The sequence below is a fragment of the Heterodontus francisci genome, chromosome 13 (genome assembly GCF_036365525.1).
Source record: "Heterodontus francisci isolate sHetFra1 chromosome 13, sHetFra1.hap1, whole genome shotgun sequence".
Taxonomy (NCBI): Eukaryota; Metazoa; Chordata; class Chondrichthyes; order Heterodontiformes; family Heterodontidae; genus Heterodontus; species Heterodontus francisci.
Window position 1 is genome coordinate 98,665,430 of NC_090383.1, and position 26,965 is coordinate 98,692,394.

The following is a 26,965-nucleotide window of genomic DNA, read 5'->3' on the forward strand; positions in this document are numbered from 1 at the left end:
TGCTGGTTTCTAAAATTCTTCCAATCTTCTGGCCTACCACTAATCTTAGCAGAATTGTCTGACTTTACTTTCAATTTCAGTTTGAAGGTGAAAAACTTGGGTCTGAAACTAGTAGGCTGAAACTTGTGGTTCCAGAATGGCGGCTGGCCCGCACTGGCCACCCGCCACCATCATGAGCCGGCGCCCCCCCCCCCCCACCCCCGTAATTTCTTACTTAATTTCCTTACTTAGCCATGGATGGTGCGTCCTTCTCATCGAGACTTTCTTTCTGAATGGAATATATCTTTGTTGAGAGTAATGAAATATCTCCTTAAATGTCTGCTGTTGCTTATCTACCGTCTTACCTTTTAACCCATTTTCCCAGTCCATTTTAGCCAACTCTGTCTTCATACCTTTGTAATTGCCTTTATTTAAGTTTAAGACACTGGCCGGGATTTTGTTCTCCTCCCGAAGTCAGACTCCGTGGTGGTGGGGGACGGGAGGTTTGGTGCCGGAAGATCGGAGTGGCAGCAGCCCGCCATGGAACACGACGACGGGATTACTAGGCCCATTCTTCCTGGAGGTGGGGAAGCTCCATGGCGGGCTGTCCACTGCTCTGCGATGGGACCCGACTTTACATTTTAAAATTACTTGTTTGCATGAATTAAAATGAAAACCGGAGCGATCTTACCTGCAGTTCCGGATCTTCAGCGTGACGTATGGCACTTGTGCACCTTCACTTTCCTGTCCAGGGAAAGTTGGCGGCATGGAGGTGGGGAAAGGGGGGCACATTTGTACTGTAGTGTAGTGGGGGGGGGGAAATGGTGAACTCTGCATTTGTAGTGCAGTGGGGGGAAAGGGGTGAACCCTGCAGTTGTAGTGTAATGGGGGCGGAGGGGGTCAACTCTGCACTTAGTGCTTTTGCGGGGAAGGGGTCAACTCTGCATTGTTGGTGTAGTTGCAGGGGGGTCACGTGGAAACTCTGTAGTTTCTTCGCAGGGCTGGCAACCCTTCAAAAATGGCGCCAGTGCCCACACAGAAACTGTTGACGTCGTTTACGGGGGGGGGGGGGGGGGGCGCCGGCTCATAATGGTGGCGCATGGCCCGAGTGGGCCAGCCGCCATTCTGGAACCACAAGTTTCAGCCTACTAGTTTCAGACCCAAGTTTCTCACCTTCAAACTGAATGTGAAATTTAACATGTTATGATCACTGTTCCGGAGAGGATACCTTACTATGCACTCATAAATTAATCCTGTCTCATTACACATTACCAGGTCTAAAATAGCCTGTTCTCTGGATGTTACCGCAACATATTGTTCTACGAAACTGACTCGAATACACACAATGAGCGCGTCCTCAAGGCTACCTTTGCCAATTTGATTTGTCCAAATGTGAAGTTTAAAATCACCCACAATTATTGCAGTACCTTTCTTACAAGCCCCCATTATTTCTTGATTTATGCTCTGTCCTACAGTGTAGCTACTCTTTGGGGCCAATAAACTACTCCTACCAGTGACTTATTTCCCTTGCTATTTCTTATCTCCATCCAAACTGATTCTACATCTTGATCTTCCAAGCCAAGTTCATTTTTCACTACTGTACTGATCTCATCCATTATTAACAGAGCTACCCCAAAGGTGTGACAAAGGAGTCTATGATCTTCTGGTGTTGGAGGTGATAAAAGGGGCAGGGAAGATTGTTTGTAGAGGAGAAACAAAGCAGAGGATTATCTTTGGTTTCCAGGACTATCCTGGAGTAATGGATGTTTTGGCAGAAGAGGGTGTGGGGGGGGGAGTGGTCAAGGCTCAATCATGTTTGATGTAATTCAGCACTATCTAGCTAAACCAGTCATGCGTCAGCTATGTTCCAATCTGTGTCTCTTAGACTTGAGGAACCAATGCTGGGGAGGCATACCAATGGAATAACCAAGTTGAGAGAGAGAGAGTAAAGGTTGTGCAGCAGCCCAAAGGATTAAAGATGGAGATGAGGAAATAGTTGAGAAATTCAATGGCTCCAGAGGTATAATAACAAATGGGATTGCACAGATCCCAAGAAACCTTTTTGAATAATTGCAGGGAAGCTCTGTAGGTGTCCAAGCCAACATTCTCTTATTCATAATACCAAAACAGATTAAGTAGCAATTCATCTCATTACTGTTTGTAGGACCTGTTGAGTACAGATTAGCTATCATATTTGCCTATAAAACAACAGTGACTACACTTCTAAAATAATTCATTGGCTATAATGACTTCCTAATGTCATGAAAGACACTTCTTTACTTCCTTCCTCCTTTCTCACTCTCCCTGTTTCCTTTCAAACCTTTCCTCAATCCACTGATCCAGGGGTTCAGCCTTTTAGCTCTTCCCTGCACATTTTCCAGGTCTAGGATATTTCCCTGTTTCTTGGTGAATGAAACTAGACACAATATTCAAGGTACTGCTGCCTGAACAGAGTACTATGTAGTATAGCTTCAGCATGACGGCCTCAAATTTAAGCTCTACTAATATACCTCATCATTATAATTGTTTTATTACGAGAGAAAAAAGAAAAGTTTGCATTTATATAGCACGTTTCACATCCTCAGGATGCCCCAAAGCGATTTACAGCCAATTAAGTACTTTTTAAGTGTAGTCACTGTTGTAATGTAGGAATCATTATTGCTGTGCATTCACTAGATTTTTGATTATCTTCTGATATATTGACTTTATCAAGTAATTTACACAACAAATTCATATGATTGTATACACAATGCACTTCTTATTGGTTTAAAAAAAAAGAGTTGGCAAATAGAACGATATGTCATTACACAGGACAATATTTTATTTTTCTTCTCAATTAGATACACAAATGTATTAAATCATATCAACATATTTTAAAATGGCAGCAAGAACTGGCTGTTAGAGATGTCCTATCCAGGAGGTTGGTTATGATTAGTGTTATGACCGAAGCGGGAGGAGTGCGCTGTTAATTCAATCCCATTTCTCCACAGGTCGCATCATAATCTTTAAAGTTTTCCCACTTGTGGAAACAGTACACTATTTTCCCCCCAGAATAGAACACACTAACCAGGTTTCTTTACTGAACAATAAAATTAACAGTTTATTATAAAACAAGTCTTAACTGGTAATAAGGGAAAACAATATCACAAAAATCAAATTTTTAAAAATCCGGCATTAATTTTTAAGAAGTCCCCTTTACCTTAGTCCCTTCACATTCACACGCACACATATACCGTTCAACCAAAAAAAGTAAAAAAGGATTTTTAGATCAGAACTCTGTTACAGACAAAAACACACACTCGGGCAGATCACTGGCCCACCCCTGAAAGAATAGCAGATGAACTCACTGCACCAAACTTGCACATAATCCAACCTCCAAGCAACTGTTAAAGAATCTTCCAGAATTAGCTTTCTTCAGGCGACATTGAAAAGCAATTTAGCAGACCTTCTTGAAATGCAGGAACAAGACGAAATGACACACACTGAACGTCACAGAGTCTTTCAGGGAATTTCGAGAAAACGAGCTGAGTTGTAGTTTTCTATTCATCCTTGGAATTCACTCCTTTTTCTGTCCTTTTTTGACTTTAGCAGCACTTGATGTTTGTCTCCTTCCAGAAGGTATCACACACACATACTGATTGACAACCAAACAGCTTGGCAGTTTTCTGCCCTCCCCAGGTGTTCCGTGTCCACTACTGGGCTTGTCCAATCTAAGGAGTGCTTGTCATTTTTCTGCCCGTTACCAGGGCTTCTGCTCATTTTAGCCTCAGCCATGTAACAAACAGCAACACTGTTGCCAATCCAGCTCCCTCACTGTCCCCTTGATGGCTTCCTTTTTTATACAAAAGACCTGGTCCACATTTATTTAGTTTAACTCCTTTTAAAATTATTTTTAACAAAACCGAGTAACTTTCATAACATTAGAAGAACTGACTGGTTTAGTTTAAGAAATGCTGTTTAACTATGAAATACATGACTGAACAACTCAGCTAAAATCTGCCACTGGCCATTTAGAGGAAAAATGAATTGGGGACGCTTAATATTCAGTATTGAAGCTGAGTTGTTATCACTTAGGATTGCAATTCTGAAAAAAAGCAGCATTATGATGTCAAGGCATGCTCTCAATATAGAATTTTATTTGTAAGAGGTGAGGAAGAATTTTAATATGCTCAAATAGTGTATGCCTTTCAAGAATTTTGATTTGCATGACAGTTTGGTTCCAATTTTGCAATCACAGTGCCATACTGTTATAAATGTGTCAGTACCATTAGTTAAAACTAATTACATTATGAGAATCAGGTGGAGACTAGAAACTTTAGTTGGTGAATGACGTAGTAGATGTAACATACTATACATAACAGCTGTGCCTATCAATTAGAAGGATGGAAACAAGATGTCGGCAATATTATCAGGTGGTGAAAATGCTCAGACTTTAGTTCTGCTCTTCTAAAGGGAAAGGTTCATCACTTTTTTTCTCAGATCATAGGAATACCTACTGTAGGAGAACCCAGTCTAAAAATATTTTAGTCTGTAATTTACATTAAGGCTGATAATTGAAATAACAATGAAGTGTTTGGCTTGTAGCCCTTGAAACAATTGAGAACATTGGCTTCCACCTCACTACAATTTTAGATAGGAAGGTTTTTGTAAATAATTTGCTTTTTTGTGTGGTATCATCAGGGAAAGTGTTATTTTATAAATCGGGACAGAAAGCACAAAAGCAAAATAATCCTCAACCTATATAAATCTTTAATTAGAACACATTTAAAATATTGTGTTTTGTGTTCAGGAAAGAAGTCAGGTCAGTGGAGTGGGTACAGAAGAAACTTACTAGAAAGATATGGATGAAGGGCTTTAGTTATGAGGAGGGACTGGAGAGACAGGGAAACTTTCACTGGAACAGAGAAGGTTGAGAGGAGATCTGACAAAGGTGTTCATCTGATCTGAGAGCGGTTTTGTTGGAAGTAAAAACGACAAGCACTTAGCTACCCTGACAACTGAGCTCTGTTAATACAGAATACAGCTGCTGCAGTTGCAAATCATAAAGATATTACTTTTATTACATAGATGTAACAGTGCTGTCATTTGTAATTTAAGTGGGCTGGATTTGTGGAGGAGATAGGCCGGTGTCTTTTCATGCCTCCCAGGCATGATCCTCCGTTGTTCTGGAGGCAAGGTTTCCAGCACCGGGAACTCCGTCCCTTTAAAGACAGGGATTCCGCCTCCAAGAACAGCTGGCCAACACCAGGGCTGGCAGCTCAGCAGTATTGGCAGCGCCACCAGAGTGGTGGCCACTGCCAGTACTGCAGAGGCCTCAGATTCAGGCCCAGTGCTGGAACCCTCAGACCTCAGATAAGTGAAGTGGGGTCACGGGGCCAGCCCGGAAGGCCCCGGAGAGGGGGGTGGGCATGAAGTCCGGGGGAGGGAGGTCCATGAAGTTGTAGGTTTTGCCGGTTGGGGTCCTCCATGGGCCATAGATTGCTCATGGCGGTTGACTCGCTTGACAAGGCACCCTCCTTGTGTGGCAGAGGCATTCCCCACCACTAGTTAGATTCCAGCGGCAGCAGGAAGAGGCCCTCAAGTGGCCGTTAATAGGCCACGTAAGGGCCTCAATTGGCCTCTGGGCAGGAAAGCCGTCATTGGCCTATCCTGCCCCTGGGAAAATTGCTTGGTGACGGGCCCTCCGCCCCTTGCCACCTGTCGCGATTCTATGGCCTCCCCACCTCCAGCCCTGTCTCAGGGGGGCTCATAAAATCCAGCCCACTGAATATTTAAGCAGCTGCATTAATAATCAAAATCTAAACTGGCATTGTTCAATCGAAGGAATTTGTTTTTATTGGCAAAAATGTACCTGAGTTTCTGGTTATTAAGCTGGGAAAGGGTTCATAATTTGGGCTGTAATTGAAGCTTTGTTGCAGATATTTGCAATATTAATATTTCACATGTGAAATATACATTCAGTTAATTCTTGAACTGAGCATCTATGATTCAATCATCTTCAACTGTTGGATTTTTTACACTTTAGATTTCTGCCAGGCAAGATTTCAGTCACTTATTTGCCTTATTTAAACTTCACAGTGAGTACAAGATATGTTTGAAGCTTGAACTGTAAAGTGGCTATGCGTTGGACCCATCATCAAACTTAGATTGAACAATGTTATACAGCACTGGCCAGTGACAGTTAATTGGACATCATAGTAATCTGAGCAGTGCTCAGCGTTCATATGATTTGCAAATGCATTGAGTCAATAAATACTTGGAAGGATTTTCAGCACCTGAAATAGTAGCCAGGCTATTTAAAGACTATCATCAACTCATGAATACTCTACAGTAACACAGTGATAGTTGTTGTGCTGGTTGAGTCTAATTTCAATCAGTAGTCTCTTGCAGTTTTCACATTGAGTTTACAAACATTAATTTACCTGACTGCTTTCCTATACCAGTGTGAACAACAAGTGATACAACTGCTCCAAATCTGCATGTTTAAAAATTCTTTCAAAATGATGCAAACTGGTAAGTATTGCTTCTTTATTTGTGAGGTTGAGGCCGCTATCTCCAATTTAAAACAAATGATAAGTAACTGTATTAAATCTTGACAAAAATACATTCTGAATCGAAACCTTAAATCAATTTCATATTCCAACAATTTTTTTAAAAGAACTTTGAACCTCCAGTACCAATTAAGAAAAATGTGGTGTTGGATGGGTGAAAATATTTTGTTTGCTCAAGTGAATAAAGATAGTTAGACCGAGAGGTCACAATTATTTTCTTTATTTCTTTAAGGTACTATTTATGTGGTGCAGATTTTTGTAGAAATATATCTGTTGATAATTAATATAAGTTGCCCTTTTAGTGTTTCTTTCTGTTAAGTCTACTTTGTTGTTGGTGTGTGTATGCATGTGTGTAATTGTTAATATAAAAAAATATATATTTATTCAGATTTTTAGTCCATGTTTGAAGCCTTCCAGTTATGTGTTTCTACAACTGCCAAATTACTGAATGGACCCTAACCAACAAATGATAACCTGAGAAATTATCCTGTTAGGGAATAGCTCAGGTAAGAAAAGTTTAAAATTTTTAAGTTTATTTCAAATATAGTAAGTCGTGTTTTTTTGAGGGAGTTCTGTAGTAACGAGGACCAGGGAAGAAGGGCCCTAGAGTAACTGATATTATTGGACATTAAGATCTTACAGAAGGTTTAATTTAATTTAAAGGGTGAAGTCATGGCAGGAGAGCTCAAAGCCGTGGTGTGCTCCTCTTGCTCCATGTCGGAAGCCGGGAACATTTCCAGTGCCCGGGACCAGGATGTGTGCAGGAAATGTATCCAGCTGCAGCTCCTGGAAGCCTGGGTTTCGGAGCTGGAGTGGCAGCTGGGACACTGTGGAGCATCTATGAGGTGGAGAGTATCGTGGATAGCATGTATAGAGAGGCGGTCACACCATAGGCTCAGACCCCACAGGCAGGAGGGGAATGGGTGACCACCAGGCAGAGCAAGAGGACTAGGCAGGCAGTTCAGAAATCTCCTGTGGCTATTCCCCTGCAGGTATACTGCTTTGATACTGTTGGGGGGAATGGCCTCTCAGAGGAAAGCAGCAACAGCCCAATTCGTTGCACCACTGTTGGCTCTGCTGCACAGGGGAGGAGTAAAAAGTGTGGGAATGCAATAGTTATAGGGGATTCAATTGTAAGGGGAATAGATAGGCGTTTCTGTGGCCGCAAAAGAGACTGCAGGATGGTATGTTGCCTCCCTGGTGCGAGGGTCAAGGATGTCTCAGAGCGGTTACAGGACATTCTGAAGGGGGAGGGTGAACAGCCAGTGGTCGTGGTACACATTCGTACAAACGGCATAGGTAAAAAAAAAGGATGAGTCCTAAAAGCAGAATATAGGGAGCTAGGAAGTAAGTTGAAAAGTAGGACCTCAAAGGTAGTGATCTCAGGATTACTACCAGTGCCACGTGCTAGTCAGAGTAGAAATAGCAGGATATATCGGATGAATACGTGGCTGAAGAGATGGTGTGAGGGGGAGGGTTTTAGATGCCTGGGGCATTGGGACCAGTTCTGGGGGAGGTGGGACCAGTACAAACTGGACAGGTTACACCTGGGCAGGACCGTATAAACCGTGGAGCGGAGTCAACTCCCCCTTGTCCCCTTTATTCCTTATACCCAGTTGATCCTGGCCGTCACGTGGGACTGAAGTTCTCTTAATTCAGGCTCAGGCTGAGTGTTTGGGATATCAGGTTTCAGGAAAGCCACCCTCCAGCTTAATCCACAGCTACAGTTACTGGCTTAGTACAAAGAGGAGAAACTTAGTCCTTTCTTTAACTATCAATTTACTTTATTCACCTTGTTGTATAATGTAAGAATAAGGCTTATACACTTAGTTAGACAAAAACATACAACTCCCACTGAGTTATACAGTTAATAACAAAACTAGCTAGAATTCATAAGCACACCCAGTAGGTTCCTCTGACCTTTCCCTGACCTAGTCACAGAATACAAAGGATATTACCCGAAAAAGGGAGAGTTAACGCTGGCCAGGTGTTCCGTTCTCTCTCTCTCTTCTACGTCGTAGCTCACGCAGGGTCTTCCGCTTCCACGATTGTTGATCTCCGGAGTTTTCGCTGGCCCTATGCCCAAAAAGCTCTATTCTTATCCTGTTGCTTATCTCTCCAAATCTGAGCTGTTTCTTTCCGGTTGGCTTAAGCTTGCTCACCTCGTTCACAGCATCTCTTAATTGGCACAGGCCCAAAGACCCCGGTATCACACCGTGTCCAAATAAGGCCCTTTTCCTGTGTCCTGTTCTTTGTCTTGTCCCATAAAGTAATTAGTTCAAACTGGTTTTTACCAGCACAGGCCAGTGTCCGAGCTCCAGGTTACTACAGGTCAAACAATCCCAGCAGTTTGTAATTGATTCTGTGTTTCTTATAGCCCCTGGCCAACAACCGGGACTGATGTCCTAGGGGGAGTATTAGCTAGAGTGGTTAGGGAGGGTTTAAACTAAAGTAGCAGGGGGATGGGAACCTTTGCAAGGAGTCAGAGGAGGGGGGGATCAAAGACAAGAACAAAAGACAGTAAGGGGAATAGAAAAGTGAGAGGCAGAGAAATCAAGGGCCAGAATCAAATAGGGCCACAGTGAAAAATAGTGGGAAGGGGACAAGTAATGTTAAAAAGACGAGCCTTAAGGCTTTGTGCCTTAACGCGTGGAGCATTCGCAATAAAGTGGTTGATTTAATCGCGCAAATAGATGTAAACGGGTATGATACAGTTGGGATTACGGAGACATGGCTGCAAGGTGACCAGGGATGGGAAATGAACATCCAGGGATATTCAGTATTTAGGAAGGACAGACAAAAAGCAAAAGGCGGTGGAGTTGCATTGCTGGTTAAAGAAGAAATTAATGCAAAAGTGAGGAAAGATATTAGCTCTGACGATGTGGAATCTGTATGGGTGGAGCTGAGAAACACTCAGGGGCAAAAAATGTTAGTGGGGGTTGTATATAGACCCCCAAATTGTGGTGGTGATGTTGGGAATGGCATGAAACAGGAAATTAGAGATGCATGCGATAAAGGAACATCTATAATTATGGGTGACATTAATCTCCATATAGATTGGGCAAATCAAATTAGTCACAATAACAAAGAGGCAGAATTCTTGGAGTGTATAAGGGATGGTTTTCTGCACCAATACGTTGAGGAACCAAATAGAGAACAGGCCAGCCTAGACTGGGTATTGTGTAATGAGAGAGGAATAATTGACAATCTAGTTGTGCGAGACCCCTTGGGGATGAGCAACCATAATATGATAGAATTCTTCATTAAGATGGAGAGTGATGTAGTTGATTCTGAGAGAAGGGTCCTGAATCTTAGTAAGTGAAACTATGAAGGTATGAGGCGTGAGTTGGCCATGGCGGATTGGGAAACGTTACTTAAAGGGATGATGGTGGATAGGCAACGGCAAACATTTAAAGAGCACATGGATGAACTGCAATAATTGTTTATCCCTGTCTGGGTGCAAAAGTAAAACGGGAAAGGTAGCCAAACCATGGCTTACAAGGGAAATTAGAGATAGCATTAGATCCAAGGAAGAGGCATATAAATTTGCCGGAAAAAACAACAAACCTGAGGATTGGGAGCAGTTTAGAGTTCAGCAAAGGAGGACCAAGGGATTGATTAAGAAGGGGAAAATAGAGTACGAGAGCAAGCTTGCGGGGAACATAAAAACTGACTGTAAAGGTTTCTATAGGTATGTGAAGAGAAAAAGATTCGTGAAGACAAATGTAGGTCCCTTACAGTCAGAAACAGGGGAATTTACTATGGGGAATAAAGAAATGGCTGACCAACTAAATGCATACTTTGGTTCTATCTTCACAAAGGAGGACCGAAATATCATACCAGAAATGTTGGGGAACACAGGGCTTAGTGAAAATGAGGAACTGAAAGAAATCAGTATTAGTAGAGAAATGGTGTTGGGGAAATTGATGGGATTGAAGGCCGATAAATCCCCAGGGCCTGACTGTATGCATCCCAGAGTACTTAAGGAAGTGGCCCTAGAAATAGTGGATGCCTTGGTGGTCATCTTCCAAGATTCTATAGACTCTGGAACAGTTCCTACAGATTGCAGGGTAGCTAATGTAACCCCACTATTTAAAAGGTGAGGTAGAGAGAAAGCAGGGAATTATAAACCAGTCAGCCTGACGTCGGTGGTGGGGAAAATTCTAGAGTCCATTATGAAAGATCTTATAGCAGAGCACTTAAGAGAACAGTGGTAGAATCGGACAGAGTCAGCATGGATTTACGAAAGGGAAATCATGCTTGACAAATCTACTAGAATTCTTCGAGGATGTAACTAGTAGAGTTGATGAGGGACAGCCAGTGGATGTGGTTTATTTGGACTTACAGAAGGCTTTCGACAAAATCCCACATAAGAGATTAGCATGTAAAATAAAAGCGCATGGGATTGGGGATAGTGTATTGCGATGGATAGAAAATTGGTTGGCAGACAGGAAACAAAGATTAGGGATAAATGGGTCTTTTTCTGAATGGCAGGCAGTGACTAGTGGGGTACTGCAGGGATCGGTGCTAGGACCCTAGCTATTCACAATATATATTAATGATTTAGATGAGAGAACTGAATGTAATATCTCCAAATTTGTAGATGACACAAAACTGGGTGGGAGGGTGAGTTGTGAGGAGGATGCAGAGAGGCTTCAGGGTGATTTGGACAAGTTGAGTGAGTGGGCTAATGCATGGCAGATGCAGTATAATGTGGATAAATGTGAGGTTATCCACTTTGGTAGCAAAAACAGGAAGGCAGATTATTATCTGAATGGTTATAAACAGAGAGGGGAATATGCAGCGAGACCTGGGTGTTCTCGTACACCAGTTGCTGAAGGTAAGCATGGAGGTGCAGCAGGCGATAAAAAAGGCAAATGGTATGTTGGCCTTCATAGCGAGAGGAGCAGGGATGTCTTGCTGCAATTATACAGGGCCTTGGTGAGGCTACACCTGGAATATTGTGTGCAGTTTTGGTCTCCTTATCTGAAGAAGGATGGTTTTGCTATAGAGGGAGTGCAGTGAAGGTTCACCAGACTGATTCCTGGGATGGTGGGACTGACACATGAGGAGAGATTGAGTCGGTTAGGATTAGATTAGCTGGAGTTCAGAAGAGTGAGGGGGGATCTCATAGAAACCTATAAATTTCTGACAGGACTTGACAGGGTAGGTGCAGGAAGGATGTTCCTGATGGTGGGGGAGTCCTGAACCAGGGGTCATACTCTTAGGATACATCTTGACAAATATATGAATAGGAAGGGAATAGTGGGATAAGGGCCCTGGAAGTTCAGAAGGTGTTAGTTTCGGCAGGCATCAAGATCGGCGCAGGCTTGGAGGGCCGAATGGCCTGTTCTTGTGCTGTACTGTTCTTTGTTCTTGATACGGAGTAAACCTTTCAGGACTGAGATGAGGAGAAATTACTTCACCCAGAGAGTAGTGAGCCTGTGGAATTCGCTACCCACAGAATGCAGTTGAAGCCAAAACATTGTATGTTTTCAAGAAGGAGTTCGATATAGCTCTTGGGTCTAAAGGGATCAAAGGGTAAAAGCGGGAACAGGCTACTGAGTTGCATGATCAGCCATGATCATAACGAATGGTGGAGCAGGCTTGAAGGGCTGAATGGCCTACTGCTGCTCCTATTTTCTATGTTTCGAAGTGTACTGCCTATTCAAAAATATCAAGTCCATACCCAGGCTATTTGAAAATTCACTAAAAGATGATTTTGTTGATAAGTTGCATCATGCTATTGTGGAATACCATTTAAATTTTATTTAATCCCTTATTTTGGCCATGTAAATGTTCAGTTATTGGAAAAAATGGCAGTTACAGAATTTTAGGAATCATTTTGAGCAATTTATAGAGATAAAATAATATAGCATCACCCAGTGGACAGATTGTGCAGCTATAGGGTGATTATTTTACTTCAGCATTTTCCATTATAAATGTGGATACTGTACATTATAATCGAGAAAAAAGGTAGTGGAGAAGTGTGATTAAAGGAGCAACAACAGAAAGTAGGATTTTGTAGACAGAAAATGTGAGCAGACAGAAGAGGGGGTTAACTTTGATAGGTCCTGAAAATGGACTCTGGAATCGTGTAGCATGATTAATCTGTACCGTTTGACTGCAACGAAGACAGCATGCTAACTTTGTGTTGCCTGCTGTTTTAAATGATTTCAGCGTCCAGCCAGCGCTAACCGCACTGTTGATTGGCTGGACACCTGAGCAGGGGGCCAATATTGTGGGGGGCCAGTATCAGTTAAATCTAGCCTGCACTTCTTAAAGCTAGTCTGCATCTCTTAAAGGGAGGGGCATTGTAGCTGGAGCAGGAACTGGCGTTGTGAAGGAAGTGAATCTGCCCTGTAAAACATTGAATAATGGCACACCATGAGCGTGGTCTCCAAGGTTTTCAGACGGTGTACTGGAGGCCTTGGTGGAGGAGGTGAAAAGTGGGAGAGATGCCTTGAATCTGCAGGGGGCCTGAAAACGCTCCAGACTCACGCCTAGAATGCAGTGGAAGCAGGTGGCTGTGGAGGTCAGTGCCAAGAGTCAAGTGCTGAGGACCTGGATGCAGTGCTGCAAGACGTTCAATGACCTGACATGTGGTCAAAATTAGTGAATGCATTTTCAAATGCCATATTTTACCAACTGCATCACTAGTCTTAGGCACTGTTCAATTCACTACACCCACATCATTTGCTGACCAACAATCTCTATCAGGATTCCTACCTGATGTTCATATGCCCACTGCACCCTCATACACTTAGCACTTCTGCAAGCCTCACACCTATTTCTCACAGCTTGCATACACAGCCAGCTATTCAACCGTGACAGCCACATCACCCAGTCAGATTACAAAACACTCACAATGACACACTTCTCTCTCTCTTGCAGGACTAGGGACACACAATCTGAGGTAGCAGGACTAATCAGAGAGGGACAGGTGTTCCTGCTGGTCCAAACCTACATGGAGGAGATGGTACTGGGCATTATTGGGATGCCCATTGCTGAGGCTCTGACCAACGGAGGGGCTGAAACCATAGAAGATGATTGTACCTAATCCTCCTCCTAACAACCCACCTGCTCCTCCTCCTTACCTGGTGAGAGTAGGGAGCGGCGGACCTGTGTGGAGACAACTCTGGGAATGGATAAAGAAACCCCCAAGCTTGGGGTCTTCCACTTACCTGGAGGGAATCAGGAGTAGCGGCAGCGGCGGATCTACGTGAAGACAACTACCCAGAACAGGCTACTGAGTTGGATGATCAGCGATGATCATAATGAATGGCGGAGCAGGCTTGAAGGGCCAAATGGCCTACTCCTGCTCCTATTTTCTATGTTTCTATGTTTCTACCCCTATATGTCGGAGTTTGTAAAGAAGAAAAAAAAACATGACATCACAGGAAAGGGGTGAGTTGATTGGCTGGTGTGTATTGCTGCTTTGGGAGTTTGGTGAGTGAGGGAATCTTAAGCGTCAATTTCTTTCTAAAAATCTAGTCTTGTCTGCATTTAGCATTTAACTGAAATTTACTGTTTAAGTAAAGTTTAAGTTCCTTCTAGCCTTAGGCAGGGATAAACAAGCTCTCTACTGCAGAGCAGCTGTAATTAGTTAGGTAGCTAGTTTAATCTAGTTTCTGTTGCTGAAGGTACAAGGGAAGAAGCTGATTGGTGAGTAACTGGTAAGTATTATACTTATAATAAATAGTTTGTAAAATTAAGGAATGGTAGGGCAGCTCGACCAAGTGGAATCTGCATCCTGTGGCATGTGGGAAGTCTTGGACGCACCATGTGTCCTAGACAGACACATCTGCGGGAAGTGTCATCAGCTGCAGAAGTTTCAGCTCTGGGTTTCGGAACTTGAGCAGCGGCTGGAGTCACTATGGTGCTTCGCGAGGCAGAGAACTACGTGGTTAGCACATTTAGGGAGGTGGTCACACTGCAGGTTAGGAGCATGCAGGCAGAGAGGGAATGGGTGACTGCCAGGCAGTCTAAGAGAGCCAGGCAGATAGTGCAGGACTCCCCTGAGACAATCTCGCTCGCTAACCGGTTTTCCATTTTGGATACTGGTGAGGGCAATGGTTCCTCAGAGGAGTGCAGCCAGAGCCACATCAGTGGCACCATTGGTGGCTCAGTTGCAGTGGAGGGGAACAAGAAGAGTGGAAGAGCAATAGTGATAGGGAATTCATTAGTTAGGGGAACAGACAGGCGTTTCTGTGGTCGTTGACGTGACTCCAGGATGATATGTTGCCTCCCTGGTGCTAGAGTCAAGGATGTCACAGAGCTGCTGCAGGACATTCATCTGGGGGAGGGTCAACAGTCAGAGATCAGGGTCCACATTAGTACCAGTGACATAGGTAGGAAGAGGGATGAGGTTCTGAAAGCAGATTTTAGGAGCTAGGAAGGAGATTAAAAAGCAGGACCTCAAAAGCAGTAATCTCAAGATTACTCCTAGTACCATGTGCTAGTGAGCATAGGAATAGAAAGATTGAGTGATGGAATATGTGGCTAGAGAATTGGTGTAGGAAGGAGGGCATCAGATTTCTGAGACATTGGGATCAGTTCTGGATCAGGTGGGACCCGTACAAGATGGACAGTTGCACCTTAGCAGGACTGGGACTAACATCCCTCAGGGCTAGTGCTGTTAGGATGGGTTTAAACTAGATTGGCAGGGGGATAGGATCCTGAGAGGGAGCTCAAATTGGAGGGAAGCAAAACTGGTAACAGGGAGTAGAAAAGTAGTAAGCAAAATTAGAAGAGACGAAGCAGAGGCAAGCATCAAATAGGATCAGAATGCGGAATAACATTAAAAAGAAAAAATTAAGTGCATTTAACGAACATATGAACATACAAATTAGGAGCAGAAGTAGGCCATTTGGCCCCTCGAGCCTGCTCCGCCATTCAATAAGATCATGGCTGATCTGTGTTCGAATTCTACACTCCCATCTAGCCCCGATAACCCTTGATTCCCTTGCCTAACAAGAATCTATCTACCTCCGCCCTAAAAATATTCAATGACCCCGCCTCTACCACCATCTGAATGCACACAGCATTCGCAACAAGGTAGATGATTTAAAAGCACATATAGTAGTAAATGGGTATGAGTTAATTGCCATTACAGAGACGTGGTTACAGGGTGACCAAGACTGGGAACTGAATATTCAACAATATTTGTCATTTAGGAAGATAGGCAAACAGGAAAAGGAGACTGTGTAGCATTCTTAATAAGGGACGAGATCAGTACATTAGTGAAAGAGGATCTTAGATTGAAGGATCAAGATGTAGAATCAGCTTGGGTGGGGCTAAGAAACAGCAAGGGGCAGCAAATATTGGTGGGAGTTGTTTATAGGCCACCAAACAGTTGTGATAATGTTGGGCATGGTATAAATCAGGAAAATAGAGGTGCATGTAATATGGGTAATACAGTAATAATGGGCGAATTCAATTTACATATAGACTGGGTAAACCTAATCAGCACTAATGCTGTGGAGGATGAATTTCTGGAGTGTGTACAAGATGGGTTTCTGGAACAGTACGTTGAAGAACCAACTAGGGATTGGGCTATTTTAGATTTAGTATTATGTAAAGAGAAAGGGCTAATTAATAACCTTGCTGTAAAGGAGCCTATGGGAAATAGTGACCATAATATGATAGAATTTTATATTAAGTTTGAAAGTAATATAATTCACTCTGAAACTAGGGTCTGAAATCTGAACAAAGGAAACGATGAAGGTATGAGGGGCAAGTTGGCTATGGTGGATTGGGAAAATACACTAAAGGATTTGACGGTAGACAGGCAATGGCTAGTATTTAAAGAAGTATTACATGGTCTACAACAAATATACATTCCTCTAAGACACAAAAACGCAACAGGAAAGATGAAATCAACCGTGGCTAACAAAAGAAGTTAAAGACTGCATTAGGTCAAATGGACTTCATCCTAGGGTCTTAAAAGAAGTGGCTAGTGCGATAGTTGATGCGTTGATTTTAATTTTCCAAAATTCCCCAGATTTGGGGACAGTTCCATTGGATTGGAAAATAGCGAATGTAACTCCTTTATTCAAAAAGAGAGAGACACAGAAAGCAGGAAACTACGTGCCAGTTAGCTTAACATCTGTCTTAGGGAAAATGTTAGAAACTATTATTAAAGACGTTATATCAGGACACTTAGAAAAATTCAAGGTAATCAGGCAGAGTCAACATGGTTTTGTGAAAGGGAAATCATGTTTAACCAATTTATTGGAGTTCTTTGAAGAAATAACATGTGCTGTGGATAAAGGGGAACTGGTGGATGTCCTGTGCTTAGATTTCCAGAAGGCATTTGATAAGGTGCCTCATCAAAGGTTATTACAGAAAATAAAAGCTCATGGTGTAGGGGGTAACATAGTGGCATGGATAGAAGATTGGCTAGCTAACAGGAAACAGAGAGTAGGCATAAATGGATCATTTTCTGGTTGGCAAGATGTAATGAGTGGTGTGCCACAAGGATCAGTGCTGGGGCCTCAACCTTTTACAATTTATATAAATAACTTGGATGAAGGGACTGAAGGTATGTTTGCTAAATTTGCTGATGACGCAAAGATTGATCAGAAAGTAAGTTGTGAAGAGGTCAACAGGAGGCTACAAAAGGATATAGGTAGGTTAAGTGAGTGGGCAAAGATCTGGCAAATGGAGTATAAGGCTGGATTTTAAGAGCCCACTGTCGATCCTGGCAGCGAGCTCAAGAAGTGGCAGCCCACCCCCACTGTCATGTGGAAGGGGCGGACTGTCTGCCCCGGCAATGGCGTCAGCTGCCTGTGCACAGGCGCTGGTGCCATTTTTAAAGAGCAGCTATGCTCTGCTGGCACATTTAAATTTTTAAAGAGGAAACCCCCGAAAATTAAATAAATAAATTCACAACGCCCCTTTCCCAACCCCTCCAATAACATTACATTATCTATTTGCCCTCCCCCCACCCTCCACCCCCCCCCCCCACTGCCCGCAAAAACACTTATCTTTCACATCTGACTTTCCCTCCCCAAACAGCTCAAAGATTCAACCCTTCCCACCATCTCCTACACCCATTACGTTTATTTGAACCTGTCTCCCCCCACTCCTGCATTGACAAACTTAACCTCCTCTCCCCTCCCCATCAGTGTGGCGCCACGTTTCCCCGGATGGGGATCTGAAGGCACAGGAGTGCCGGCCGCTGCACCAAAGGTCACGGCGGACCCTCAAAATTGCTGGTAAGTCTATGTTAATTGATTACTCTTATTCATTTGCATATTTAAATTGTGGTCCTGTCGTCCAGTGGCAGGGGGTTGGCCACGGAGCCTCGCCACTGCCAGGAGGATCGGGCCGGGCCCTCCTGGCGTTGAGGTCCATGGAAGGCCTCCTCCGGAGCCTTCTTCAGGCCCCCTCCCCCCCCGCCACGGATCCCGACGCCGAACAAAATCCAGCCCATAATGTGGGAAAATGTGAAATTGTCCATGTTGGCAGGAAGAATAAAAAATAAGCATATTCTCTAAATGGTGAGAGATTGCAGAGCTCTGAGCTGCAGAGGCACCTGGGTGTCCTAGTGCATGAATCGCAAAAGGTTAGTATGCAGGTTCAGCAAGTAATAAGGAAAGCTAATAGAATGTTATCGTTTATTGCAAGAGGAATTGAATACAAAGTAGGGAGGTTATGCTACAGTTATACAGGGCATTGGTGAGATCACATCTGGAGTACTGTGTACAGTATTGGTCTCCTTATTTAAGGAAGGATGTAACTGCATTGGAAGCAGTTCAGAGAAGGTTTACTAGACTAATACCTGGAATGGGCGGGTTGCCTTATGAGTGAAGGTTGGACAGGCTAGACTTGAATCTGCTAGAGTTTAGAAGAGTATGAGGCGACTTGATTGAAACATATAAGATCCTGAAAAGTCTTGACAGGGTGGATGTGGAAAGGATTCTCTTGTGGGAGAATCTTGAACTAGGGGTCACTTTAAAAATAAGGGGTCACCCATTTGAAACAGAGATGAGGAGAAATTTTTTCTCTCATGGGTTCATGAGTCTTTGGATCTCTCTTCCTCAAAAAGCAGTGGAAGCAGAGTCTTTGAATATTTTTAAGGCAGAGGTAGATAGATTCTTGATCAGCAAGAGGGTGAAAGGTTATCGGGGGTAGGCGGGAATGTGGAGTTGAGGTTACAATCAGATCAGCCATGATCTTGTTGACTGGCGTAGCAGGCTCGAGGGCCCGAGTGGCCTACTGCTGCTCCTAATTTGTATGAAGTGGCTTATAAGGTTGCCAGAAAAAGTGGTAAGCCCGAGGATTGGGAACAATTTAGAATCCAGAAAAGGATGACCAAGAAACTGATAAAGAAAGGGAAAAGAGAATATGAATGCAAGCTAGCAAGAAACATAAAGGCGGATTGTAAAAGCTTCTTTAGGTATGTGAAAAGGAAAATATTTAGCAAGGACATATGTGGGCCCATTACAGGAGGAGACAGGAGAATTTATAATGGAGAATAGGGAAATAGCAGAGAAACTAAACAATTACTTCACAGACGAAGGTACAGAAAATCACCCAGAAATACTAGGGAACCAAGGAACTTGTGAAAATGAAGAACTGAAAGAAATTAGTATTAATATAACTTAAAAAATTAACTGGATTGAATGTTGATAAATCCCCTGGACCAGATGAACTACATCCCAGAGTGTTTAAGGAGGTGGCTATAGAGATAGTGGATGCTTTCAAAATTCTATAGATTCTGGAAAGGTTCCTGCAAACTGGAAAGTTGCAAATGTAACCCCACTATTTAAGAAAGGAGGCAGAGAGAAAATGGGGAACTACAGGCCTGTTAGTTTGGCGTCAATAGTACGGAAAATGTTAGAATCTTTTATAAAGGATCTGCCAACTAGACACTTAGAAAATAATGATATGATTGGTCAGAGTCAACATGGATTTATGAAAGGAAAATCATATGTAGCATAGATAAAGGAGAACCAATGGATGTGGTGTATTTGGATTTTACGAAGGCATTTGATAAGGTCCCACACAGGAGGTTAGTAAACAAAATTAGAGCACATAGGTTTGGGGGTATGGTACTGGTATGGATTGAGAATTGGTTAACAGACAGAACACAGAGTTAGAAGAAATGGGTCATTCTCAGAAGGCAGGCTGTTACTTGTGGGGTACCACAAGGATCAGTGCTGGGGCCACAGCTGTTCACAATCTATATAAATGATTTGGATGTGGGGACCAACTGTAATTTTTCCAAATTTGCTGATGACACAAAACTAGGTGGGAATGTAAGTTGTGAGGAGGATGGAAGGAGGCTTCAAGGGGACTTGAACCGGCTAAGTGAATGGGAAAGAACACGGCAGATGAAATATTATGTGAATAAATGTGAAGTGATCCACTTTGGTAGAACAAACAGAAAGGCAGAGTGTTTCTTAAATGGTGAGAGGTTGGGAAGTGTTGATGCCCAAAGAGACCTGGGTGTCCTTGTTCATGAATCACATGCAGATGTAGCAAGCAATTAGAAAGGCAAATGGTATGTTGGTCATCATTGCAAGGGAATTTGAGTACAGGAGTAAAAATGTCTTGCTGCAATTGTATAGAGCCTTGGTGAGACGGCACTTGGAGTATCATGAACAGTTTTGGAGGAAGAGCAATGGAGGTTCACCAGACTAATTCCTGGGATGGCGGAATTGTCTTTATGAGGAGAGATTGAGGAAACTGAGCCTGTATTCTCTAGAGTTCAGAAGAATGAGAGGTGATCTCATTGAAACTTACAAAATTCTTACAGGGTGTGACAGGGTGGTTGTAGATAGGATGTTGCCCTTGGCTGGTGAGTCTAGAACCAGGGGACATAGCCTCAGAATAAGAGGTAGGCCATTTAAGATAGAGATGTGGAGGAATTTCTTCACTCAGAGGGTGGTGAATCTCTGGAATTCTCTACGCCAGAGGACTGTGAAAGCTCAATTGTTGAGCATGTTCAAGACAGAAATCGTAAGATATCTGGATACTAATAACATCAAGGGATATGGGGATAGGGCGGGAAAGTGGCGTTGAGGTAAATGATCAGCCATGTTCTACTTGAATGGTGGATCAGGCTCGACGGCTGAATGGCCTACTCCTGCACCTATGTTCCCTCATGCCACATTTTCTTTTGATTTACAAATTGCAGGTGTTGTAAACATGCACTTCTTACTTCCCCACCCCCATCTCCCCACAGCATAAGAGGTGTGCCTTTGTGCCTTTCTCCTTTCAGGTAACCACAAAGTACAGCCTGACCAGGCAGTGGAGGAACAGCAAGAAGATAGTGATGATAAAGATGCAATGCCATTAAATTTCACATTCGCAGCCATCAGCTCAGATACTGACACTACGTGTAATTTAGAGGATAGCACATAGGCAGAATCTGCACATGGTGAGACACCGGAACAAGTGGCCTGCAGCCAGGGGAGAGGGCAAGGATAATGCAGGTGCCAGTTTGCTGGAGGACAGGGTTGCACACAAGTTCTGCTGCAGAGGACTCAGCACTTCAATGGGGCAGGCTACAGAAGAATGCTTGGTGCATTGGGAAGCCTGCTAGAAAACCTGTGGCCAATGTCAAGGAGCAAGGAGGAGTCCAGCATCAAATTGGCACAGGGTTCTTTGCAGAGCTTGGAGCTCATCCTTTCCAGCATGGAAGCGATGGCCAACTTTATCCGCACACTTGTGGACCTAACAATTATGCAGTGTCTGATGGCTGCTGTCTCAGCCTCCAATGCAATACAAGCAACTTTCACCAAAAGTCTGAGTGCTGCAGTGGAAGCGCAAACTTCAGTCATGTAAGGTCAGATTGCTGCCATGTAAGTGCAGACTTCTGCCATGCAAGGTCAGCTTGCCCAGGTGCAACCCTGGGAAAATGGCAATGACTCCATGGAGCACGAACCTGCTGTCCACTCTCAGGAAGTCAGCATTTGTTCTCCCCCTGTCAGCCAAACAGCCAGCCCAGACTGAGATGAGTGGGCCTTACAGACCCAGAGCTGCTTGCCTTGTCCTCCAAGGCCATCTGCAGTCTCCTCCACTGAAAGTCAACAGCCTTCCACCAGTCATGCTGCAGTTATGAGGAGAGGTTGGAAAAGTTAGGACTGTTTTCTTTAGAACAGAGAAGGTAACCTCTGGTGAGTGGATTAATAAGCAGAGGCCATAGATTTAAAATAATTGGCAAAAATTCTAGAGGGGAGATGAAGATTATTTTTTCAATCAAGGAGTTGTCAGGATCTGGAACGTTTTACCTGAAAAGGTGATGGAAACTCATTCCATAAGTTTTAAGGGAAGTTGGATAGGATAGGTACTTGCGGATGAGGAACTTACAGGGTTACAGACAGAAAGTGGGGATGTGAGATGAAGCATACCTGCTCTTTCAAAGAACCAGCACAGGCCGAATTGCCTCCTTATGTTCTATAAGTTTCTGTGATTCTATGATTAGTCAGAACTGTATCATGTGACTACTAGGATGGTAGAAGGCAATCTAGGTTGATCTTGGTCTTTTTTCCATCTAGTTAGTCCTATATTTCTATGAAAGTGGTTCCATTGTTCCTGATCATGATCGTGCTGGTTCAATACTTCGGGGTTCAATGTTTATACATTACACATACCTACCCTGCTATTCATTCATAACTTCTCAAGGGCCAATACAGAACGAGGTTGCAATGCCCTCTTCTGCTTGTTCTTTTACATTGTTTTCTTGCTTTTCTCTTTGTCTTTTTTCTCTCCCTCTATCCACACTCTTTCCCTCTCTTTATTTTTCTTTTTGTATCTAATTTGACTCTAATCACCCTATTCCCATCTCTGTCGTTTGCTCTGTTTCTTTATCCTTTTGTTTTCTTGATTAAGGAGACAGCCCATTGGGTACGTTAATGAGGACCCAGGTGCTACATTGATATAACTATTCTGGTATCAATTCACACTTCCAGCTATTTGCGGCCCAAAAATAATGCGATTTGAAGGATGAGATAAAAAGTCCAATCCATGTCGCTTGCAGCAAGATGCGCCATTTCTGGACCAAAAAGTCTAAGCCCAGACTTAGTTATTTTGAGAAGCTGAGGCAAAATTTTCTGTCAAACCTTGGATCTGCTTCCAGAGGCCTATAAAGCCCAAAGTCCCTCTCCACAGCAATACCATGCCATAGAGTTATGCAATGCTGCCAACTCCCTACAGACCCAACCCAATGCTGTCAAATCCCTAGTGCAGCTAAATCCTACTCTATCCAGTACCAACTTGGGTTACCAACTGTTACATTATTTCTTATCTATTTATTTTTCTTTATCTTTTGCAAAGCATCTTGGAATGTTTTGCTCTGTTAATGTCACTAAATAAATGTAAGCTGTAGTGTGATTTGTACAGTATTTTTAGTGTATTTGTGTATCATAGTGAAAGAGAAAAGATAAGTATGGAACTGTAAGATGGAATTTCTTCACCCACACCACCCCCCTCCCCAATCTACAATCCTGACTTTGTAAATTCTCCACCTCCAATGAACATCGGCAGAAAATATGACTAATTCAAGAATGCCAGCATTCTTGGGAATTATTAATCTTTCCATCTTCATGGATGGGTAATGGTATATGTTTCAGGGAGGAACATATAGTGTTAAGAAAATGAGAGGTAAGAAAGGAAAAAAATAAGGTATATATTTTGAAAGTGTATACTTCTAATATTTAATTTGCTGTTTCAACTTTTATTTAATTGATTGTGTGGAATCCTGGTTTAGCCTTTTCTGTTCATATAAAAGCATTTCCATCCAGTATCACAGGATAGCTATCAGGAATGGAAAGCCTGGCTGATTTTTTTTCTCTCCATAAGTTTGGGTGCTGAGGTCAATTGTAATGCTGCCTTGACTCAGATCAGCCAACTCAGGATAGGTGGGATGAAACCAAGTACCTTCCTAATCCGAGTGGCTCAGCTGCTCTCTAAAACTTGTCTTTTTTATTTATTTGTTCATGGGATGTAGGCATCACTGGCTAGGCCAGCATTTATTGCTCATGCCTAATTGCCCTTGAGAAGGTGGTGTTGAGCTTCCTTCTTGAACCGCTGCAGTCCTTGGGCTGTAGGTACACCAACAGTGCTGTTAGGAAGGGAGTTCCAGGATTTTGACCCAGTGACAGTGAAGGAACGGCAATATAGTTCCAAGTTAGGATGGAGTGTGGCTTGGAGGGGAACTTGCAGGTGGTGGTGTTCCCACGCATCCTCTGCCCTTGGCCTTCTAGGTTGTAGAGTTCGGAGGTTTGGAAGGTGCTGTCGAAGGAGCTTTGGTGAGTTGCTGCAGTGCATCTTGCACACTGCTGCCAACGTACGTCGGTGGTCGAGGGAGTGAATGTTGAGGGTGGTGGATGGGGTGCCAAACAAGCGAGCTGCTTTGTCCTGGATGATGTCAAGCTTCTTGAGTGTTGTTGGAGCTGCACCCATCCAGGCAAGTGGAGAGAGGCACAGTGGCGCAGTGGTTAGCACTGCAGCCTCACAGCTCCAGCGACCCAGGTTCAATTCTGGGTACTGCCTGTGTGGAGTTTGCAAGTTCTCCCTGTGTGTCTGCGTGGGTTTTCGCCGGATGCTCCGGTTTCCTCCCACAAACCAAAAGACTTGCAGGTTGGTAGGTAAATTGGCCATTATAAATTGCCCCTAGTATAGGTAGGTGGTAGGGAAATATAGGGACAGGTGGGGATGTGGTAGGAATATGGGATTAGTGCAGGATTAGTATAAATGGGTGGTTGATGTTCGGCACAGACTCGGTGGGCCGAAGGGCCTGTTTCAGTGCTGTATCTCTGAACTGAACTGAACTATTCCATCACACTCCTGACTTGTGCCTTGTAGATGGTGGACAGGCATTGTGGAGACAGGAGGTGAGTTATTTGCCACAGAATTCCCAGCCTCTGACCTGCTCTTGTAGCCACAGCATTTATGTGGCTAGTCCAGTTCAGTTTCTGGTTAATGGTAACCCCCAGGATGTTGATAGTGGGGGATGCAGCGATCATAATGCCATTGAACGTCGAGGGAGATGGTTAGACTCTCTCTTGTTGGAGATGGTCATTGCCTGGCACTTGTGTGGTGCGAATGTTACTTGTCACTCAGTCCAAGCCTGGATGTTGTCCAGGTCTTGCTGCATCTGGACAGGGGCTGCTTCATTATCTGAGGACTCACGAATGGTGCTGAACATTGTGCAATCATCAGCAAACATCCCCAATTCTGACCTTATGATGGAGGGAAGGTCATTGATGAAGTAGCTGAAGATGGTTGGGCCTAGGACACTACCCTGAGGAACTCCTGCAGTGATGTCCTGGAATTCAGATGATTGACCTCTAACAACCACAACCATCTTCCTTGCGCTAAGTATGATTCCAACCAGCGGAGAGTTTTCCCCCTGATTCCCATTGCCTCCAGTTATGCTAGAGCTTCTTGATGCCATGCTCGGTCAACTGCTGCCCTGATGTCAAGGGCAGTCACTCTCACCTCACCTCTGGAGTTCAGCTCGTTTGTCCATGTTTGGAGCAAGGCTGTAATGAGGTCAGGGGCTGAGTGGCCTTGGCGGTGCCCAAAGTGAGTGTCAGTGAACAGGTTATTGCTGAGCAAGTGTCACTTGATAGCACTGTCGATGACCCCTTCCATCACTTTGCTGATGGTCAAGAGTAGACTGATAAGGCGGTAGTTGGCTGGATTGGACTTGTCCTGCTTTTTGTGCACAGGACACATCTGGGCAATTTTCCACATTGCTGGGTAGATACCGGTGTTGTAACTATACTGGAACAGCTTGGCTAGAGGCACAGCTAGTCCTGGAGCACAAGTCTTCAGTACTATTGCCGGAATGTTGTCAGGGCCCATACCCTTTGCAATATCCAGTGCCTTCAGCCGCATCTTGATATTACGTGGAGTGAATTGGATTGGCTGAGGACTGGCATCTTTGATGCTGGGGACCTCAGGTGGATTCCAGGTTGGATCATCCACCTGGCACTTCTGGCTGAAGATGGATGAAATGCTTCAGCCTTGTCTTTTTCACTGATGTGCTGGGCTCCCCTGTCATTGATGATGGGGATGTTTGTGAAGCCTCCTCCTCCTGTCAGTTATTTAATTGTCCACTACCATTCACGACTGGATGTGGCAGGACTGCAGAGCTTAGATCTGATCCGTTGGTTGTGGGATCGCTTAGCCCTGTCTATCAGATGCTGCTTCCGCTGTTTGGCATGCAAGTATTCCTGTGTAGTAGCTTCACCAGGCTGACACCTCATTTTGAGGTATGCCTGGTGCTACTCCTGGCATGGCCTCCTGCACTCTTCATTGAACCAGGGTTGGTCCCCTGGCTTGATGATAATGGTAGAATGGGGGTTATGCCGGGCCATGAGTTTACAGATTATGGTTGAATACAATTCTGCTGATGGCCCACAGTGCCTCATGGATGCCCAGTTTTGTGTTGCTAGATCTGTTCAAAATCTATCCCCTTTAGCATGGTGGTAGTGTCACAAAACATGATGGAGGGTATCCTCAATGTGAAGACGGGACTTCGTCTCCACGAGGACTGTGCAGTGGTTACTTCTACCAATACGGTCATCGACAGATGCCTCTGCGACAGGTAGATTGGTAAAGACGAGGTCAAGTATGTTTTTCCCTCTTGATGATTCCCTCACCACCTGCCACAGACCCAGTCTAGCAGCTATGTCCTTTGGGACTCGGCCAGCTCGGTCAGTAGTGGTGCTACTGAGCCACTGTTGGTGATGGACATTGAAGTCCCTCATCCGGAGTACATTTTGTGCGCTTGCAACCCTCAGTGCTACTTCCAATTGGTGTTCAAAATGGAGAAGCACTGATTCATCAGCCGAGGGGCGGCGTTAGGTGGTAGTCAGCAGGAGGTTTCCTTGCTCATGTTTGATCTGATGCCATGAGACTTCATGGAGTCCGGAGTCAATGTTGAGGACTCCCAGGGCAACTCCCTCCCTACCACTGTGCCGCCACCTCTGGTGGGTCTATCCTGCTGGTGGGACAGGACGTACCCAAGGATGGTGATGGTGGTATCTGGGACATTGTCTGTAAGGTATGATTCTCTGAGTATGACTATGTCAGGCTGTTGCTTGATTCGTCTGTGGGACAGATCTCCCAATTTTGGCACAAGCCCCCAGATGTTAGTAAGGAGAACTTTGCAGGGTCAACAGAGTTAGATGTGCAGTTGTTGTTTCCAGTGCCTAGGTCAATGCTGGTGGTCCGTCCGGTTTCATTCATTTTCTTAGACTTTGAAGCGGTTTGATACAACTGAGTGGCCTGCTAGGCCATTTCAGAGGAAATTTAAGAGTCAACCACATTGATGTGGGTCTGGAATCACATGTAGGCCAGAACAGGTAAGATCGGCAGAGTTCCTTCCCTAAAGGACATTAGTGAATCAGATGGGTTTTTTACAACAATCGGCAATGGTTTCATGGTCACCACGAGACTCACTTTTTAATTCC

At 44.0% G+C, this 26,965-nt stretch overlaps 1 protein-coding gene across 18 annotated transcripts in view; it reads left to right on the forward strand.

Annotated features, from left to right (window-relative positions):
* Positions 1-26,965, forward strand: part of LOC137376532 (CAP-Gly domain-containing linker protein 4-like) — a 373,251-nt gene that overhangs the window by 25,847 nt on the left and 320,439 nt on the right. The window contains exon 2 of one of the 18 annotated variants that reach the window (XM_068045256.1): positions 6,919-7,036. The exons of 16 other annotated variants lie outside the window; for them this stretch is intronic. The gene's annotated coding sequence lies outside the window, so the exon portion shown is untranslated. Of the gene's footprint in view, positions 1-6,918; positions 7,037-17,659; positions 17,750-26,965 lie in introns of all 18 variants that reach the window. One more of the 18 variants, XM_068045255.1, reaches the window with a different exon arrangement.